The sequence below is a fragment of the Dasypus novemcinctus genome, chromosome 28 (genome assembly GCF_030445035.2).
Source record: "Dasypus novemcinctus isolate mDasNov1 chromosome 28, mDasNov1.1.hap2, whole genome shotgun sequence".
Classification (NCBI taxonomy): Eukaryota; Metazoa; Chordata; class Mammalia; order Cingulata; family Dasypodidae; genus Dasypus; species Dasypus novemcinctus.
In genome coordinates, this window is record NC_080700.1 from 27,554,873 (window position 1) to 27,567,116 (window position 12,244).

The 12,244-nt window shown below is 37.1% G+C and overlaps 1 long non-coding RNA gene across 2 annotated transcripts in view; it reads right to left on the reverse strand.

Annotated features, from left to right (window-relative positions):
• Positions 1–4,890: 4,890 nt before the first annotated feature.
• Positions 4,891–12,244, reverse strand: part of LOC131276368 (uncharacterized) — a 146,394-nt gene continuing 139,040 nt past the window's right edge. For both annotated transcript variants that reach the window (XR_011647711.1, XR_011647712.1), the window contains 3 exons: positions 11,639–11,835; positions 8,900–8,999; positions 4,891–8,486 (listed from right to left, as the gene is read on the reverse strand). This is a non-coding gene — a long non-coding RNA (uncharacterized lncRNA). The remainder of the gene's footprint in view (positions 8,487–8,899; positions 9,000–11,638; positions 11,836–12,244) is intronic.

The window sequence follows — 12,244 nt, forward strand, 5'->3', positions numbered from 1 at the left end:
TTTCATCCTGGCCAGATATCAAATATCAAATATCTTGATATTTTCAGATTTTTAAATTTTTGCCAATGTCATAGGTATAAATAGAAACATTATGGGCGGCGGACTTGGACCAGTGGTTAGGGCGCCCGTCTACCACATGGGAGATCCATGGTTCAAACCCTGGGCCTCCTTGACCCATGTGGAGCTGGCCCATGCGCAGTGCTGATGTGCGCAAGGAGTGTCGTGCCACGCAGGGGTGTCCTGGCATAGGGGAGCTCCACGCGCAAGAAGCGTGCCCCGTAAGGAGAGCCGCCCAGCGCGAAAGAAAGTGCAGCCTGCCTAAGAATGGCGCCACCCACACGGAGAGCTGACACAACAAGATGACGCAACAAGAAAAGAGACACAGATTCCCATGCCGCTGACAACAACAGAAGCGGACAAAGAAACAAGACGCAGCAAATAGACACAGAGAACAGACAACCAGAGTGGGGGGTGGGAGGGAAAGGGGAGAGAAATAAATAAATAATTTTTTTTTTTTTTAAAAAAAGAAACATTATGGTTTCACATTGTATTTTCCCAGTAACTAACAATTTTGAGTGCTCTATTGAATCTCTGTTTAAATTGAATTACAAGAGTTCTTTTAAAATGCTGGTTCTTATTTGTCGATTTTATAAATAATAAAACACTCTTCCTTGTTGTGACTAGTCTTTCCATATCCTTTATGATATGGAATTCTCAATTTCACAAAACTTCTGATTTTGAAATAATTTCAAACCTACAGGAAAGTTGCAAAATAATATAGAGCAATCCAATTTACCCCTACCCAGATACTCAGATTTAACAAATTTTAACATTTTGACACATTTGTTATATTTTCTGTCTTCCTCTTTACCTATCTATCATCTATCTATCCATTTTCTAAACATTTGAGAATGGTTTGCACACATCATGTCCTTTACCACTTATATTTCCTAAGAACAAGGCTATTCACTTATGTACCCACATTAAGTACAATTATCATGTTTAAGAAATTTAACGTTGATATAAATTTAGTTTATAGTCTAATAATTAAGTTCATCTGTCAACTTGTCTAGGTTATGGTGTCTGGTTGTTTGGTCAAGAAAGCTCTGGTTTGATTGTTATTGCAAAGATATTTCATAAATGGATTTAAATCATGAGTCAGTTAATTGCCTCTATGACTGATTGCATCTACAATCAACAAAGAAGATTGCCCTTAGCAATGAGGGGAGCCTCCTCATCCAATCAGTTGGAGATCTTAAAGCCACTGAGAATTTCAGAAGTCAGAAAGAAGAATTTCTGTCTCCACTTCTGCCAGCCACCTTCTCCTGGGGAATTCAATGTCCCCTTCATTGGAGTTTCCAGCTTGTGGCCTGTCTTACAGAATCAGACTTGCCAATTCCTATAATAAATCTCTTGTCAATTCTGTTTCTCTAGAAAGACCTAGCTAATACACATTCTATATTTCTTCAATTTTTTTTCAATTGTCCCATTTATGTCCTTTTGGGCATTTTCTTCTCCTTTATTAGATGCATGCAGGACCATATATTGCATATAATTGTTATTGTCTCTTTAGTCTCTCTAACTTTCTTTTCAATTGTTATAACATATATAAAACATAAAAATAAATTCTCAATTTTAATATAGCCAAATTAATCAAGCTTTTCTTTTCTGGCTTATGCTTTTCCTTCTTTGTTCAGGAGAGCCATTCTTACCCCAAGACTTTCTCCTGTATTCTTAAAGTTTTATAATTCTACCTTTCCCTTTTTGACTTTGATTGTACCTAGAACTGACTCAAGTGCACCAGATGAGATAGAGATCTGATTTCAGTGTGGAAAACCAATCATCTGGGCACCATTTATTGACTTGTCCATTGTTTCACCAAAGATGTGCAACAAATCTCTAAATATCAAGTTTCCATATTTGTATCTGATCCTAGGCTATGAGATGCTGGACTGCCTATTCTAATTCATCGATGTCATTGTCTACTCCTGCACCAATATGGCACTATCTTAATTGCTAAAGCTTTAAATTAGGTCTTGGTATCATGTAGGACAAGTCCCTCATGCTACTGTTTTCTGTTTCCAAAGTGTCTTGTCTATTACAGCTCTTTTGTTCTTTGAAATATTTGAAAAAGTACTGAAATATGTTAAATCTGTAGATCCAACAGGGAAGAACAGATACGTTTTTATAGGTAGTAGTCCTATCCATGAACATAGTACCTTCATTTAGTTAGGGCTTTTAAAATTTATTCCAATAATGCTTTACGGTGTTCTCCATGAAGGGTTTGTACCTCTCTTTATAAATTTATTACTAGATAAATTTCTATTGCCATTGTAAATGATATACTGTTTTAAATTAATAAAATTTTTGTGTAAACACTTTCATAAAATTTTATTATACAGAAAAACTTTATGCAACTACAATCCAGGTCACCAAATAAAACATTTTTTTAAGCACCCCAGATGTTCCCTTCCCAAGCACAAATACCTCATTCCCTTTTAGAGTTAACCTTGTTTCCCCTCAGAAAATTGTAACAATTACTTCCTTGCTTTTCTGTTTTCTTTTATAAGCTGAATATATACCCATAAGCTAAGTAGTTTAATTTTGTAAGATGGCATTTAATCATAGATTGCATTCCTTTGGGTCCATATCATTTTGCACAACACTGTAATTATGATGTTTGTGAGATTTACTGGTGTTGTTGCATACAGCCACTTTGTTCATTTTCTTGTCTATCAGTACATTTGAAAGACATGCTGGGTTTGTGCCTAAGGGTGGAATTGCAAGTGTATGGGGCATTCAGATGCTCAACTTTAGAAGATAATAATGCCAACTGTTTTTCCAAAGCAGTGATACTAATTTACACCAGCAGTGTTTTGAGAATTGCAGTTGTTCCACATTATTACAGTACTTGGAATTGGCAGGGTTTTTTTTTTTTTTTTCATTTCAGTAGTTCTCGTCAGTACAGAGTGATACACTGTTGTGATTTTAATTTGCATTTCTGGTAACTAAAAAGGCTGAGCACTTTTTCATAAGTTCATTGGACATTTGGTTATAATACATTTTGAAGTTCCTGTTCAAACCACTTATACTTTTTTTCTGTTGGGTTGTCTGCATTTTATGATTTATTTGTAGGAGTTCTTTTTATATTTTAGATTCAAACCTCTTGTCAGTTATTTGTGTTGTAAATATTTCATCCTCCTCTGTCTCTTGCCTTTTAATTAACTCATTGGCATCCTTTGATTAAAAGTAACTCTTAATTTAACGTAGCCCAATTTAGTAATATTTTTATTAATAAATGATTTTTTGTGTGCTGTTTATAGAGTTGAAGAAGGTCAACCACCATACCATGGAGCCAGGTGTGCCTACAACTGAAAGCAGGAGGATTGCATCCAGCACCCATGTGGAATCTAAGCCCCCTCTTGATATAGATGTGGAGTGGACACAACCATTCCAGGGTCTACAGGATGGAGGAATAGAATATGGATTAGAGTGGACTTACTGATATTCTATTCATGAACTATTGTGATTGGTAATCAAAGAAAATGTGGTGTTGGTGTGGAGAAAGTGGCCATGGTAGTTGCTGGGGATGGGGAATGGGAGGAAGAGATGAGATGTGGAGGCATTTTCGGGACTTGGAGTTGTCCTGGGTGATGCTGCAGGGATGGTTGCTGGACATTGTGTGTCCTCCCATGGCCCACTGGGTGGAACATGGGAGAGTGTGGGCTATGATGTGGACCATTGAACATGATGTGCATCGGTGCTCGGAGATGTATTCACCAAGTGCGGTGGATGCCTCATGATGATGGAGGAGATTGTTGCTACGGCAGCGGGGGGGTAGTGGGGTAAGGGGGGTGGGGGGTGTATGGGGACCTCATATTTTTTTAATGTAATATTAAAAAAATAAATAAAGACAAAAAAAAGAAAAAAGAAATGTGTCCTACCTTGAAAGCATAATTATTTCCTATATTATTTTTTGAAGGTCTGTCATTTTACCTTCACCATTTAGATCTGTGATCTACATAGAATTGATTTGTGCAACATTTTTTCCCCATCCAATATTACCCAGTTGGCCAGATCATTTACCGAAAAGATTATCTTTTCTTGCTACTTTTCTGTAGTGTCACTTCCGATGGAAACCATGTTCATATATGTGTGGGTCTCTTTCTGTGCCCTTTTTAAGTATGTTTTGTGCCAATTGCTACAGCATTTTCATAACTGATAGAGCAAATCCTCATGACTTCTTCCAGAGAGACTTTTCTGACCATTCTTAAAGTTTTACATTTCTATGTAGATGTTAAGATCGACTTGTCATTTTTCCATTAAAATAAAAACTGTTGAATTTTTGTTGAAATTGCATGGGATTATGTCAATTTTTTAAAAATTGAAATCTTGATAGTATAAAGTCTCCAATCCTTGAACATGATGTACACCTTTATTTATTTAGATTGAAAAAAAAAACCACTCCAAAAAATGCTATGTAGTTTTCTTGGGTAGAAATCTTGCACATTTTTCATTAGAATTATTTCTAGCTATCTGATATTTTTAATATTATTATAAATGGTATCTTTTCTTAAATTATTGTTTACTAGTTGATTTTGTTGGTATATAGAAATACAATTAATTTTTTATCTTCCCCGTTTTCCAGGAATCATCCTAAACTTGCTTATTCATTTAATCAATCTGCAGATTCTTTGGGATTTTTCTATTTTAAAAAAGACAGTTTTATATCTTCCTTTATAATCTTTATGGCTTTTATCTCTTTTTCTTGCTTATTGCACAAGTCAGTTTCCAGTACAATATTGAAAAGAAACAGTGACAGCAGGCATCTTGTGTTGTTCTCAACTTCAAAACAAAAAGATTCACTATTTCACTATTAAATGCCAGGTATTTTTTTAATAAATCAATTTTATTGATATACATTAAGAAGGCATAAATCCATCTTAGATGTTTTTAATATTTTTAAAAGATGTACTTTACTAGCTTAAGGAAATTTCTATCTATCCAAAATTTGCTATTATTGCGGGAAGAAATTCTTGACATAATCAATAATTGCTGGATTCCATTTGTTAATGTTTATTTAAGATTTTTGGATCTATGTTCTTGAATCAGATTAATCTGTATTTTTCCTTCTAGTAATGAATATCCTCCTTTGGTTTGGGTCTCAAGGTTATACTGGCTTCACAAAATGAGCTGGGGAATTTGCCCTTTTTCACTAAGTTCTAGAAAAGTTTGTATATGGATAGCATTATTTCTTCCCTAAGTGTCTGAAGAATTCACCAGCAAAAACATCCGGGCCTGCCTAGGGTTGTCTTATTTTCATTGTAGGAAGGTTTCTTAAAATTATGGATGAAATTTATTGAATACTTGTAAGACTATTTAGGTTTTCTATTTCTTCTTGTTACAATAATTTTCTAAGAATTTTTCCACTGTTGCTATTGAGACACCATCTATATTCCTAATTGTTCTTCCTTTGTAAGTGATCTGTCTTTTCCTCTCTGGCTGCTTGTGATAGGCTAATGTGTCAACTCGGCCCGGTAATGGTGCCCAGTTGTCTGGTCAAGGAACCACTGGGCTAATTGTAATACAAGGACATTTCACAGACTTTAATCATCAGTGAGTTGATTGCACAGATGGCTGATTACATCTATTATCAATTGAGATTGCCTTCAGCAATGAGTGATATCTCATCCCATCTGCTGAAGGCCTTAAAAGAAGTGATTTTAGCATTGAGAGAGACAATTTTCATCTCCACTTCAGACAACCAGAGTTTCCTGGGGACTTCATCTGGACATTACTCAGAGTCTCTGGCTTGCAGCATGCCCTATGGAATTTGGACTTGTACCTCCCCATCATCAAATGAGACAATTTTATAAAATCTCATCCTATTTACAGTTATCTCCTGTAGGTTCTGTTTCCCTAGAGAATTCTGACTAATGCACTGCTTTAAAGAACTTCATTTGATATTTGATGTTGTTCTTTTTCCTTATTGTGCTTGCAATTTTTTGGGCTCCCTGAATCTGAGGAGTGGTATCTTTCAACAAGTCTAAAATTTTTCAGTTATTTTCTTTTCAATTACTGCCCATTCTTCATTCTATCAATGATTCCTTCTGGAATTCTGATTAAATGTATGTTGGATTCTCTTATCTTAATTTTCTTATCTCAATCTTTATATCCCTTAATCTCACTTTCATATTTCCCATCACTTTGTTTCTCTGGGCTATTTTTATTGTATGTTTAAAAGATTTATCTATTTCCCCCCACCCCCATTGTCTGTGTCCATTAGCTGTGTGTTCTTCTGTGTCTACTTATATTCTCATTAGGCAGCTCCAGCAACCAATCTTGGGATCTTCCAGAGTGGGAAAGAGGTGATCATTCTCTTGCGCCACCTCAGCTCCCTGATCAGCTGTGTCTCTTATTATCTCTCCTCTGTGTCTCTTTTTGTTGTGTCACCCTGCTGCACCAGATCTCCATGTGGGCCAGCACGTCTGTGTGGGGCAGCATTCCTGCACCACTCCGCATGGGTTAGCTTGCCACACGGGTCAGCTTGCCTTCATCAGGAGGCCCTGGGTATCGAAACCTGGTCCTCCTATATGATAGATGGGAACCTAATTGGTTGAGCCACATCTGCTTCCCCTCTGTGCTATTTTAGATAATTTATTTTAACTTACCTAGTGCATTAATTCTATCTTTAGACATGGCTAATCAGCTGTTTAATCCACTCATTGAATATTTATTTTGATTTATATTATATTTTACATTCTAAAAGCTCTATTTCATTCTTTTCCAAACATCCTTGATTCATTTTCAGTCTCCTATTCCTTACCCCTAATTTAAAACCTCTTTTTAAAATTTATTTAAACATGTTAGTGATTCTTTTCTCTATATCTGGTTTCCATTATCTGAATTCTTGTGCGTCTGATTCTGCTGACTCTAATATCTGATCGTTCTTGCTCATGGTTCTGGATTTCCCCCCCTGTTTGATAAATTTTGACTCTGGGCCCATATTCCCTGAAACTTTATCTCTGGGAATTATTGAAGTTCAGCTGAAACTGAATTCTTTCTAGTGTTCTCTGGTTTCTTCCAGTGGCCGAGGGCATGATCAATCCAGGACTCTTACAATTCTCAGTCTATGTGGTAGTTTGAGGCTCTTTTGGACCCCAGAAAATCATGACCTTAGAGCTAATCCATTCCCATGCATGTAAACCTGCTGTAGTGAGACCAGATTAGATTTCTTCAGTAGGGCATGACCCAGGGTGGGTCTTATTCTTCTTACTGGAGTCCTTTATAAATAGGATGAATATGGAGAAAGATACGGCAAAAAACCGTGGGTGCTCAGAGAGGAACCCACAGAAGCTGAGCAAAAAAGCCAGAGAAGGAACAGCCGGAAGCTGAAAACAATGGAGCCTGGAGGAGAAGGCAGTAAACAGTAGAGGTTGCCATGTGCCTGGCCATGTGACAGAGGAGTCCAGGATCACCAGCAGCCTATCTTTGAGGAGAAAGCCTTACCTGATGTTGCCTTGATTTGGACACTTTTCTCATCCTCAGAACTCTAAGCTTGCAAGCCAATCAGTCTCCACTGTAAAAGCCAATACATTTCTGGTATATTGCTTCAGGCAGCATTTAGCAAACTTAAACAATCTAAGTTTCCTTTTGGGTCACACATATCATATGAATTTGAGCTTTAAACCTATATGAAGGACCAGACTGTGATTTCAAATTCCTAGGGACAAAAGAGTTCCCTTCCATTGCATCAAGCTCTGGAAAGGCAAGTTTCCACCCACGGAGGGTTTATGTCCTGTTTTTCCTTATACTAATGGTATAGACCTTCAAAGTCCCACCTGTTTTTAGGGGCATCTTATTAAACTCTACATCTTGGGCAGACACTCACCTTTATCTCCTGTCCCCTATACCCAGCACAGCCATGAAAATCAAATCTCAAGTTCAGTAGACACCTTCAGGCTGGCTTACATGCAAACTAGTTTACTTGCCAAGATTCTGACTTTCATTTCATTTGGCTTCTATGTATTCATACATTCCATACTTTACTGCCTGCCTAACAATACATTAAATATTTATCCTCTATCTATATATTTACATAAATATATCTATACTTATCTATCTATCTGTATCATTTTGTGGATAATTTTGGTTGCTTTCAGTAGGAATGTTGATTGGGGTGCCTAGTCCTTCATTCTGTCAGAAAAATTAATTCTGAAGGTTCATTTTTATTAGTTCGCTAACAGTATGAAAAATGTCACATTTCTAACCAATATATTATGGAAGCACTATGTTTAGTGTCTGCTTATTTGCTTGGTGGCACATCGTTACTTGTCATAACTTAGCTTTGAATCAGAGAAAAAGAAAGCTGCCATTTAGTTGTTTCTCTGGGAGTTTCAACATTTCTTAATCATTTTCATCTAGTTATGACAGTCTTATCTTTAATCCACGTAATTAGTCCAGTATCGACTCACTGGCTTAGCCTCCTAGAATGAAAAAAAGGAAAAAAAATGTATCTGCAACAAAAGGATAATTTACCCATTAAAGGATAAATGCACCATCACCTTTCTAAACCCTGATTCTTGGTTCTTTGCTCTTATTCACCTGGGAACTGGGAAATGATCCAATCCTCTCCAAACCATGCCCATAGCTCAGGAAACCTCCGTCCCATTTTGGCTACTGACCCATCTAATCCTCTAGCCCTGACATCCCGCTGACCTTACGTTCCCAGCCACGAAAGCCACCCAGAACTGTTCACAGAAATCCAAAGCCCAGTATCCTCATTTGACCACAGCCCCCATCCTTCTGGCTCTCTCCTGTTCTCATATCTACCTGGCTTTCGACCTCACAGAGAACCACATCCTGCAAACCCCTAGGCAGATAAAAGTCTGGAACCAACCACGACACGGTGAGTCAAAACCACTTCTTCCAGAGTCAGAGGCACTTTGCTCTTCCCAGCAGGAGCACATGTATCACTTGTGATTTTCGGAAAGTTATGTCTAAAGGAAAGAGAGAGAGACATCGCTTAAAGATTGTATTTGATTTGTTCTTTTTCTGCACATAAACTTTTAAAATGCTCTTAATACAAATGTATATATTTTATTTGCAAATATAAGGTTTTTCCTACTTCAGTTTCATGACATTAACTTTTTTAGTCACAAACCCCTTTAAGAATCTGATTTTTTTTAAAACCCACATACCATGAATGCTCACTTTAGGAAAAGCCTATGTGTATACTCAAATACAGAATATTTTAAGGAGTTCACATACCCCCTAACCTTATCTATGAACTTTAAGTTAAACACCACTGTTCTACTATAATAAGTCTGCCAACAGAGCTCCCCATTTAATGATATTTCTGAAAACTGTTTTATTTGTAACATTTTTGTTGATTATACATCCACATTTACCTATCTTCCTACCTCCTTTCCTGATTATATGAATCCACAAGGTTTTTTTATTTCAAAATGGAACTTTTGAGCACTGGGGAAATCTTGGACACATCCTTCAAGATTTCGGAAACAAAATTGGATCCATGTTTTGGACTCACCAACCTTGCTTTGGATGATGTTTTGAGAACCACATACATTGCCTAATGAAACAGCATCTGCTTTTCACAACACTAATCTTCGCCAAACTCAATTAACAGTCCAATGAAAATAAATCACTGTTAATGAGAAGGGCTGTGTGTGTGTATGTACAGAAAAAGTCCAATCATTTCCTAAGGTAAGAGACCACAGAATGTAGAAAACTTTTTTTAAAAATCAGTGCAACTTCCATAAAAATCGAACTAATAATGAAGAAGTCGCATCTATTGACTAAAAGTTAGTATCTATAAAGCATATGTACATTAATAGAATTTGAAGACTATTTGGGAAATGTTCTGTCTAATTCACTGAGCAAAATTCAGGCAAAGGAGTCAAATGATCCAGTCATCTCCTCAGTTATGGAGCTATACTAGGGTTCCCCCCAAAATAGTATTCATCCATATACTGCTACTTGAATGGATCCAGTGGTCTCATTCTTCCTGGGGGGGGGGGGGGGGGGGCGTATTTTGTAGAAGACATTAGCATCTACAATCATCTGACCTTATGTAAAGAAGGTGGCCCTCCATAGTGTGGGTCGGCCTCCTCCAGCTAGCTGGAGATCTTAAGAGCAAGAACTGAGAGCAGAAGAATTTCTGCCTCAAGACTTCAACATCCATTCTTACAGGTATTCCTACCCTGCCAAATTCCCTATGGAATTTGAGCTCAAGATTTCAACATCACCATTCCCAAAATTTTCAGCCTGATACCGCCCCCCCATGGAATTCAGACTTGTCAATCCCCACAATCTCTTAGTAAAAATATATACATTTATCTTACTAGTTCTATTTCTCTGGAGAACTCTGCCTGATGCACAGCCCTTGGTCCCTCACAGGGCTTCCAACATTGAGGAAAATGTTCTACCCTACCCTATCCTAGGAGGATCTCGGAAGGATTCCTGGAGAAAGTGATATTTAAGCTGAGATTAAAAAAATAGGAATCTGCCAGACCAGATGAAATTCAGGTATCTTAGTTGTCAATTCAGCTCTTAGCCTGCCACAGACAAGCCCTTCTTTTAAAAAATGCCGTATGTCGTACACCATTGTTCGTAGCAGCATTATTCCCAATTGCCAAAAGGTGGAAGCAACCCAAATGCCCATCAGCAGGTGAAAGGACAAACAAAATGTGGCATAATATACACTGAAATATAATTCATCCATAAAAGGAAATGGAGTTCTAATGCCTGCTGCCACTTGGATGAGGCTTGAAGACATGATGTTGAGTGAAATAAGTCAAACACAGAGGGATAGATATTGCATGATCCCAGTTACCTGAAATCGCTAGAATATGCACATGCATAGAGACAGAAAGTAGAGTACAGGTTACCAGGGGCATGGGGCAGGGCAGAATAGGGAGCAGGGTTTCAGTCTGGGGTGATGGGAAAGTTCTGGTAATTGATGGTGATGAGGGTAGCACAACATTCTGAATGTGATTAATCCCAGTGAATGGTATGCTTGGGTGTGGTTGAGATGGGAAAGTTACTGTATTTCGTATGCTTCCACAATTTAAAAAGAGAGAGAGGGAAAAAGTAAATCGATAAACAATGGCAATTAAATGCAATACATGATGCTGGACTGTATCTAATAATGGAGGAGAAAAGAACATGGGACATGTGGAAAAAATGAAACATAGAAAGCATCATATCAAGGTTAACTTTCCTGAGCATGATAATTGTACTTAAGGTGGATGTGTAAGTGAAAATCCTTGTTCTTAGGAAATGTCCGTGGAAGTATTGAGTGTTGAAGGAGCATGATATACACAACCTACTCTCAAACATTCTGAAAATGGATAGATAAACAGATAGACAAGTAGATAGATGGACTAATAAATAGATGGCTAGTAGATAGGATGATACAGTAAATGTGGCAAAATGTTAAAACTGGTGGAACCTCCTATCTCCGTGGGAGGCTGGATTTCTCTATATGGGTTTTATATTATTTTTGTAACTGTCTTGCAAGTCTGAAATAATTTCAAAATAAAAAGTTAAGAAAAATGCAGTGTTTTTTTTTTTTTTTCAAATATTTCACATTTCTGGCATTTCCTAGACTACTTACATGTGATAAATGGCTGCCTGGTGCCTTCTTGTTTTCTCAATAGAATCTTCTTTTTTGACAGTTGGGTTCTCACATTTCAAGAAGTTGAGGTGAGGCCATGTTTGATGTTGATGACCAGATGGCGATTTTTCTTTTGTCCTTTTCCCCCTGGTCTGAACTTGGCACTGATGGTATCCATTTGGGAACAAGTAATCCAGCTTTTGGAGGCAAAGATTACTTTCACTTTGTGGTTGTTTTCATTGCATTCAGAATATGACATAAATTTTAAAACAGCAGAATTTGACAAAGTTGCACTAGCAGTGATAATTAAAATGTGCGTTTACTTATTCATGTTTTAATTTTTCACCATAAAATATTTACTTTAGAAAATAGTACCTACTGCCAAGAAATACCATCTAAAGCCACTGTGATACTATATTACTTAATTTTCTCTATGATTGCCAATGAAAGTGGTGGTTTTGAGTGAAACTACACAGATACGGGTAGAAAAAGATCAGGAAAATCAGAGTACACAAAGGTTTCTGTGGTTAGGTTTTTTGGGTTTTTTTAAATTTAGGCTCATGATCAGATTTTTTTTTTTTCTGACACCAACACTCATCTCTTTGC